This window comes from Staurois parvus, unplaced genomic scaffold, assembly GCF_062004578.1.
Source record: "Staurois parvus isolate SC_StPar_1 unplaced genomic scaffold, SC_StPar_1.0 ptg000137l, whole genome shotgun sequence".
NCBI lineage: Eukaryota > Metazoa > Chordata > Amphibia > Anura > Ranidae > Staurois > Staurois parvus.
This window is the reverse complement of record NW_028317933.1, coordinates 11,292,508-11,301,852: the sequence shown is the minus strand read 5'-3', so window position 1 is coordinate 11,301,852 and position 9,345 is coordinate 11,292,508.

Sequence of the window (9,345 nt, the reverse complement as noted above, 5' to 3'; positions counted from 1 at the left end):
TATATTTTTATACAGCACAATAACACAGTATGAGGATGTGTTTTTGATGCTACTGAAGTGAATCTGGTGTGAACCAGTCCTTCCTGTCAGAATAGAACCCAGGAGGAATCTCTCCAATGGCAGACAAAAGGCTCAGAACTTCTGACAATGCTTTTATTGCTGTCCCTGCCTTCTTGTCCTGGTGACAACCATCCCCCGTCTCTTGTGTAGGTGTCAGAGGACCAGAAACTGACAGAAAATATCACCCTGGATAAAAATCAACAGAGATTGTAACTCCAAGGACTAGTGTATGCCCTCTGAAGAGCAATTTGCGGTGGCTCTTTTTTGGCGTTAGGGGAAGCATTATGTCGCCTCATCACTGCCTGTTTTAAAGTCCACACCACCATTGCGCAAATGTTTGAATTTCATGCATTTGTGGTACGAGTGTGGTGCAGCCTCATCCCCTCGATGGGGAGTATATTCTTCCTGCAGCATGTGTACACCCCCGAGCTCCAACGACATGCCCGTACTTTGCTGGAGTTTGAGTAGCTATACCATTAATGTTTTTAGAGCCGTAATAGCAATCAGAACAGCTAACTAGCCACTCCATTGCCATTACAAGCAGGGGAGGCGATGTTTCCCCACCCCCACTGCCTTCCGTGGCTTTACCGGGATCTCCCGTCTCACCGGGAGTCCCGATCGACCAGCGGCCGCTTCCGCCGGGTGATCGGACCGGATAGGCATTGTTCGGCTCTATGATATAGTTACCTGGAAGCAATGACCTTACATCACTTCCAGTTTACTCAGATATAAAATGCACCATTTTTACAAAAGAAAGCATTTGATTGCACCGATCTTGGGCTTTAACCACTTGTCCTCCTGAGGATTTACCCCCCTTCCTGATAAGGCCATTGTTCTCAATACGGCACTGCATTACTTTAACTGCTATAGCTATTTGCTAAAGACCAAAAAATAAAAACCACACAGGCGATCAAATACTATCGAAAGAAAGATCTATTCGTGGGAAAAAAAGGATATACATTTCTTTAGGGTGCAGCATTGCATGACTGTGCAATTGTCAGTTAGAGTAACGCAACGGCGTAACACAAAAAATGGCCTGGTCAGGAAGGGGGGTAAATCCACTGGGGGGCAAATGGTTAACGGACACGGGTTCTAATCCCTCTCTATCCTATTCAAAACTAAAAAAAAAAGTGCCTTTAGTTCTACACCCTGTTCCAAAATATTATGCAAATTCTATTTAAGTGTCACAAAGATTAAATAATTTGTTTTTCAGTTTAACTCATGGATGGCATTGTGTGTCAGGGCTCTTTTGATCATTGAAAACGATCTCGGATACCTGTGATAATTGTATTGGCTACTAAAACTTCTAAAGGAGGGTGTTCCACATTATTAAGCAGAGCACCATTTTCAAGCAATATGGGGAAGAAAAAGGATCTCTCTGCTGCCGAAAAGAGTGAAATAGTTCAATGCCTTGGACTGGGTATGAAAACATTCGATATTTCACGAAAACGTAAGCGTGATCATCGCACTATTAAGAGATTTGTGGCTGATTCAGAGCACAGATGGGTTGGTGCAGATAAAGGCACATTGAGGAAGATTTCTGCCAGATCCATGCATCGGATCAAGAGAGCAGCTGCTAAAATACCATTACATAGCAGCAAACAGATATTTGAAGCTGCTGGTGCCTCTGGAGTCCCACGGACATCAAAGTGTAGAGTCCTCCAGAGTCTTGCAACTGTGCATAAACCTTCTATTCGGCCACCACTAACCGATGCTCACAAGCAGAAACGGCTGCATTGGGCAGAAAAATACATGAAGACTAATTTTCAAACAGTCCTGTTCACTGATGAGTGCCGTGCAACCCTGGATGGTCCAGATGTATGGAGTAGTGGATGGTTGGTGGACAGCCACCCTGTTCCAACAAGGCTGCGATGTCAGCAAGGCGGTGGTGGAGTCATGTTTTGGGCCGGAATCATGGGAACAGAGCTGGTCGGCCCCTTTAGGGTCCCCGAAGGTGTAAAGATGACCTCTGCAAAGTATGTGGAGTTTATAACTGACCACTTTCTTCCCTGGTACAGAAGGAAGAACTATGCTTTCCATAATAAAATCATCTTCATGCATGACAATGCACCATCTCATGCTGCAAAGAATACCTCTGCATCAATGGCTGCTATGGGGATAAAAGGAGCGAAAGTCATGGTGTGGCCTCCATCCTCCCCTGACCTCAATCCTATTGAGAACCTTTGGAGCATCCTCAAGCAAAAGATCTATGAGGGTGGGAGGCAGTTTACATCCAAACAGCAGCTCTGGGAGGCTATTCTGACATCTTGCAAACAAATTCAAGCAGAAACTGTCCAAAAACTCACAAGTTCAATGGATGAAAGACTTGTGAAGCTGCTATCAAATAAGGGGTCCTATGTTACAATGTAACTTGACCTGTTAAAATGTTTAAAAAGTTAAAATGTTGTTAAAAGTTTGATTGAAATAGCTTTTGATTTCAGTAAATATGCTGCAAACACAACAAATGACAATTTTCAGTTCTTTACAACCTATAAAGTGTTTTGAAACTTACTGTGCGTAATAATTTGGAACGGTGCATTGGAAGTGTTTTATGTTTAAAAAAATACTATTATCATTAGGAGGTTTGTTCAATAAAATTGTAATTGTACTCTTAATAGTTAATAACATGAGAATTATGCTGACTGTTATTTACATCAATTAAATGAGAAAAATATCATTTGCATAATAATTTGGAACAGGGTGTAGTTTAAAGCTAATATAAAGGGAAGTGGTGACATTTGTATACTTTTTGTGTTTTACTTCTTAATGGCTGGTGTGGCAATAATGTGTTCCTTGCCTAAAAATGTAGCACTAAAAAGTATCATCCTTTCTCATCCCTGAGATTCAGGATGTATACACTGAGCTGAGAATATGAAGAGAAGGAAGGTCGTGCCGGCCAATGTGAGCATAGTCAGACAGGCTCCCTCACTGACAGGAAAAGGAGGGAAACCCTCTGTCAATCCTGTCACACATTGCTAGGTCCAGGATCCCCCTTCCTCTCAGACTTGGCGGACATATAGGGGCAGTGCATGAGTGGTGAAAGGCTTGGTGTAGTGGAATGCCTCCATTGAAGTCCTGCACAGCTCAGTTCCTCAGTTCTTACATGCCGAAATTCATATTGGTAATTTTGCCTCATACAGAACTTTTTACATGTATAAGAACCTATTTGGATCCATGCATTTGTGCTGAGGTGCACGTTTGGTAGCATTAGGCCGGTGCGTTGTCATGCACAGCCTTTAGGCATTGACACACGTTTTCAATGTGTTTTTGAATTTGGAGTTTGAGATGGTTAGGATTAACAACCATTGAGCAAGGCTTGGTAATACCAGCTGCAAACCCATCTTATATTGACGTGCTGCCATTTAAGCCGGACATACACAGGCCAAATTCTGAAAGAATTTTCTTTTTCGAAAATCTTTTCTAAGAATTTTCATTCGAATTTCGCACCATTAGTGAGTCACAGAAACAGCCGATTTTCATGTGACCATCGAATTTGAGTGATCGGACATGTTGGAAATTTTTTTGAAAAACAAATTCAGCTGCAAACCCATCTTATATTGACGTGCTGCCATTTAAACCCGCCATACAAGGGTCGAATTCCAAAAGAATTTTGTTTTTCGAAAATCTTTTCTAAGAATTTTCATTGAAATTTCGCACCCTTAGTGGGTCACTGAAACGGCCGATTTTCATGTTACCATCAAATTTGAGTGATCGGGCTTGTTGAAAAACAAACGAATTTCAAATCAATGATGGGAGAATCGTGCGAGAAATATAAACTAAATAAAAATTAGCGTGAGCTGTGACCTGGAAAGAAAAGAAAATTCTTGGCCACGAAAATTATTTTCTGTAGCAACATGAGGTGAAATTGCAGGCTTGGTTGGTCAAATTTCGAAATCAATGGTGGCACCATCGGGTTACAACATGCACTAAATTTCCGATTTTCTAAAGAAAATTTGTTTGGAATTCAACCCCATGTATGGCCTGCATTAGGCTGCATTCACACTTTAGCGTTTTGTAGCTTGAACCTCCAAAACCGCTCAATCAATCGTTCTCGATGGTGCTTGTTCATGCGATCAGATATGAACAGGCACCATAGAGGACTATTTTTTTTTTAAGTTTTTTTTGGAGCTTCGAGCTACAAAATGCTCCAGTGTGAATGCAGCTTAATTTCTATAGCCTCCCAACACACTAAAATGTAGAAAACAAAATAAATTTATTTTTTCAACATATAGGAACAGACAATGGATGTGATTCAATAAAGCTTTTGCAACACTTTACAATTGTTTCTGGCATAATTAGGAAGTCCTGTGCCAAACTCATGAAGGCCATGGGACAGTTCTGCCATTTCCCACACGTGAGACAAAGTCAGGTAGTTCTTTTACATTGTGCTGATTTAATTGCAACAATTTATTCAAGAAATACTGTTACACATAGCTGTTAAGAAAACAAGTAAAGTGGAGTAAGGCTGCATTCACATTTCTGAGTTTTGTAGCTTGAAGCTCGAAGCTCCAAAAAATCTCAAACTTAAAAAATCAATTGTTCTCTGTGGTGTCTGTTCACACCTGATTGCCCGAACAGGCACCATAGAGAACAAGAGATTTTTTTAAGTTTGAGTGTTTTTGGAGCTTTCAACTACAAAACGCTCAAGTGTGAATGCAGCCTAAGCCCTCATGCACACTTGACGTTTTTACAGTTGCTGTTTTAGGCATTTGACATTTTTTGCTACAGTCAATAAGCTCCCCAGTACGTTATCCCATGCACACATAGGCTATAATCAACATTTTTTGGCTGGATAAAAAAGCCAAAATTAGTGGGTTTTTAAAGGAGTTTTTTAGCTGTAAAAACGCTGAAAAATGTGGCAAAACGCAGTAAATTGCAGTGTTTTTGGACTTTTTTGGGTAAAAAAAAGCAATAAAGCACAAACACGGAAAACGCTGCTAATTGCATCAAAACACCGCTAAGCGCTAATGCAAAAATGCTGAAAGAAGTTGAAAAACTCATGTTCCTAATGCGACTTAACACAGCTAATGTTACCAGCGTTATCAAAACATCCCATGTGCATGAGGGCATAATGTCCATGTTGGAGTAAATTGTATTGCCGAGTTCTGGTTCACATAGATGCAGCGAGGGGAACCGCATGTGATTCTGACAGGAATCACACTACATTCCTGTTCAAATTACATGCGATTTGCACCCATTCATTTTCTATGGCTCAAATCACACCCGCACGAAAAAGGTGCATGCACCTTTTTTTGGCCGCACTGGAATCGCATCACATGGGTATGAACACCGATTTAGCCAGTCACACTGCGTTTTGCAACCCGTTTTTGGGATGTGGTTAACGGAACATTGTCTCGTATGAATGGAGTGTGATTGTGATGCAGTGCGGGAAACACAGGAATCGCTGCAAATCCCACACCTCATCAGAGTAAACCAGAACTGGGACAATTCTGGGACAGGTTCATATACACAAATGTGTGCCATTAGTCGCACAGACGGGAGGCAGATTCCTAATCAGCTTCTATGACATTCTTTATTCATTTCTGGGGAATATTTTTATTATGGGGAAACACAGCACATGTATTTTCAGAGAATATGTGTCCAAATGCAACACTGTAAAAGCTGTCCTCCGGATAAACCTGGACTAAAAGTTCCACTACAGAGTAAGAAAGGAGCTGTTGCTGGGGCTTAACTAGGAGCCATTGTAGGTAATGTAAGGACAACAGAGCTGCATGTGAAGAGACTCTGCTTCATGGCAGCTACATTGTTCAGCTTTCAATCCTGTCATGGTGGGCAGGATGGCTCTTTCAGTGAACAGTGTTGTATACACACAGAGTGTCCAGTGCAAAACATCCACTCACGTGGAGGGGAAAATTGACAGAAATATTCTTTCTCCTTCACATGTTCACCAGCAAGTTCCCCTCAGCACTGGTTAGGGTTGCGCAGAATTGCGGCACACAAACTGCACAGAGATACATCCTTGTGTCGGCCCGACACACTGCATTTAGTATATACAGGTGAAACTCCAAAAATTAGAATATCGTGCAAAAGTTCATTTATTTCAGTAATGCAACTTAAAAGGTGAAACTAATATATGAGATAGACTCATTACACGCAAAGCAAGATAGTTCAAGCCGTGATTTGTCATAATTGTGATGATTATGGCTTACAGCTCATGAAAACCCCAAATCCACAATCTCAGAAAATTAGAATATTGTGAAAAGGTGCAATATTCTAGGCTCAAAGTGTCCCACTCTAATCAGCTAATTAAGCCATAACACCTGCAAAGGGTTCCTGAGCCTTTAAATGGTCTCTCAGTCTGGTTCAGTAGGAATCACAATCATAGGAAAGACTGCTGACCTGACAGTTGTGCAGAAAACCATCATTGACACCCTCCATAAGGAGGGAAAGCCTCAAAAGGTAATTGCAAAAGAAGTTGGATGTTCCCGAAGTGCTGTATCAAAGCACATTAATTGCTGCTAGGCAGATTAAAACGCAAAACACAGAAAAAACACACTACATGCTCTGCAGAATTTCCATTGAGGTCTATAGAACCAAAAATGCAACTTTTTGCATTCAAAAGTCCCTGACCCTCTCCAAATAACGCAGCGGGTGAAAACGCAGAGCTGTGAATGTGTCCCATAGGAAATCATGTTAAATGGACTGTACTGCAAAATGGAAAGCGCTTAGGTGTAAACCTAGGACAATGAAAGCTGCGCACGCAGTAAACACGGCTAGTTTTGCTCTGGCTGTGACATAAAGCGCTCTGTGATGTATGTAAAAAAACAGTGCAATGTAACACTTCATGCTAAAAAATATAATATGGCGTCATGTATGTGCTACACATGCCTGTTTTCAGGTGTGAATGAGCCCTAAAGTGACTAGAATCAGCTATAATAAACCTGAGAATATTATGTCAGACTCAACATTTTTTTTTTTTTTTTTTTTTTAATTTTTAAAAGAGGAGGAAAAGTTTAGAGTTTCTGTCAGGTGTTGTCTGTGTCCTTTGGTGGGAGATTTCCCCTCACTTCAGTACAGTTCATATCGCAGTTTCTGCATTTTGGATGCATTTCTGCATGGTTATTCCTGATGCATTTTCTCCCTCTTTTTTTTCTACATCTCAATTAGGACATGTGCGTTCCGGTGTGTTTTTGATGCGTTTTTCGATGTTTCAGATGCATTCCATATAAAACAAAATGCAGCATGTTCTGCTTTTGCACTGGAACACACTGCACTGGTATGAACTAGGGCCATTGGATTCCATGTTAAACACTGTCTATGTGTTTTTGTTTCACAAAGGATTTATTGATTTTGTATGTATTTATTTATATTTTTATACAGCACAATAACACAGTATGAGGATGTGTTTTTGATGCTACTGAAGTGAATCTGGTGTGAACCAGTCCTTCCTGTCAGAATAGAACCCAGGAGGAATCTCTCCAATGGCAGACAAAAGGCTCAGAACTTCTGACAATGCTTTTATTGCTGTCCCTGCCTTCTTGTCCTGGTGACAACCATCCCCCGTCTCTTGTGTAGGTGTCAGAGGACCAGAAACTATCACCCTGGATAAAAACCAACAGAGATCGTAACTCCAAGGGCTAGTGTATGCCCTCTGAAGAGCAATTTGCGGTGGCTCTTTTTTGGTGTTTGTGGAAGCATTATGTCGCCTCATCACTGCCTGTTTTAACCCCTAAAAGTCCACACCACCATTGCGCAAATGTTTGAATTTCATGCAGTTGTGGTATGAGTGTGGTACAGCCCAGGGGCGGACTGACCATTTGGAAACTCGGGCACTGCCCGGGGTCAGTAGGGGGCCCCATGAGATGCCCCTGGTACCTTTTTTTCATAGGCTTTTTTGAGTTTGGGCAAGGACACAGGGGCCCCATGATCCCCTATTGCCTGGCGGCCCCATGAGTTGTCATTCCACCCCTGGTGCAGCCTCATCCCCTCGATGGGGAGTATATTCTTCCTGCAGCATGTGTACACCCCCGAGCTCCAGTAACGTGCCCGTACCTTGTTGGAGTTTGAGTAGCTATACCGTTAACATTTTTAGAGCTGTAATAGCAATCAGAGCAGCTAACTAGCCACTCCATTGCCATTACAAGCAGGGGAGGCGATGTTTCCCCACCACCGCCGCCTTCCGTGGCTTTACCAGGATCTCCCGTCTCACCGGGAGTCTTGATCGACCAGAGGACCCTTCCGCCGGCTGATCGGACCGGATAGGCATTGTTCGGCTCTATGATATAGTTACCTGGAAGCAATGACCTTACATCACTTCCAGTTTACTCAGATATAAAAGGCACCATTTTTACAAAAGAAAGCATTTGATTGCACTGATCTTGGGCTTTAACCACTTGTACTCCTGAGGATTTACCCCCCTTCCTGACCAGGCCATTTTTTGTGATATGGCGCTGCAATTCTTTAACTGACAATTGCGTGGTCATGCAACACTGCACCCAAATTACATTTACGTCCTTTTTTCACCACAAATAGAGCTTTATTTTGGTGGTAAAGTGATCACCTATGCGGTTTTTTTTTTCGGTTTTTTTTTGCACTAAAAAAATAAAATCAAACTATTTTTGACTAAAAGTGATAAAAAAAAAATATTAAAGCAACAGTATAATAATAAGAAATTAAAGTGCCCTGTCTCTCTGTGTTTACGCGCAAAGGCGAATGCATTGAGCCCGTGCACACCACATATGTGAAGAATCACCATGAACATCATATCATGGCCAGTAATTTTAGCACCAGACCTCCTCTGTAAATCTAAAATGGTAACCTGTAAAGGCTTTTAAAGAGACGCCTGTGGATAGCAAAATTTACATCATTTGTCGTGGTTGCACGGGCATGCACAGTTTTAAAGCATGCCATGTTTGGTATCTATTTACTCAACGTAACATCATCTTTTATATTTTACCAAAAAAATGGGTTATATATTGTGGGTTTTTTTTGCATTAAAATGTTTAAAATGTGTATTTTTTCCCAAAATGTATTTTGTAGAGCCTCTGCTTTAAAAAAAATATATAATGTTTGGGGGTTCTAAGTAAATTTCTAGCAAATTTTCTTTGGGGGTTCTAATTTTACTGTTAAACAAAAGGTGCCAGAAAAGGCTTGGTCTACGGGGGGGGGGGGGAAACAATTTATGCAATGGCCCCCGTTGCATAAATAGTTTTTTTGCCGGACCCCTGCAAATGTAGACGAGCCCCCAAAAAAAATCAGTTGGGAGTTAAGTCGAATCTCTGCCAATTAAGCAGGGGCCAGCCACGATTCGAACCATGTATGGGC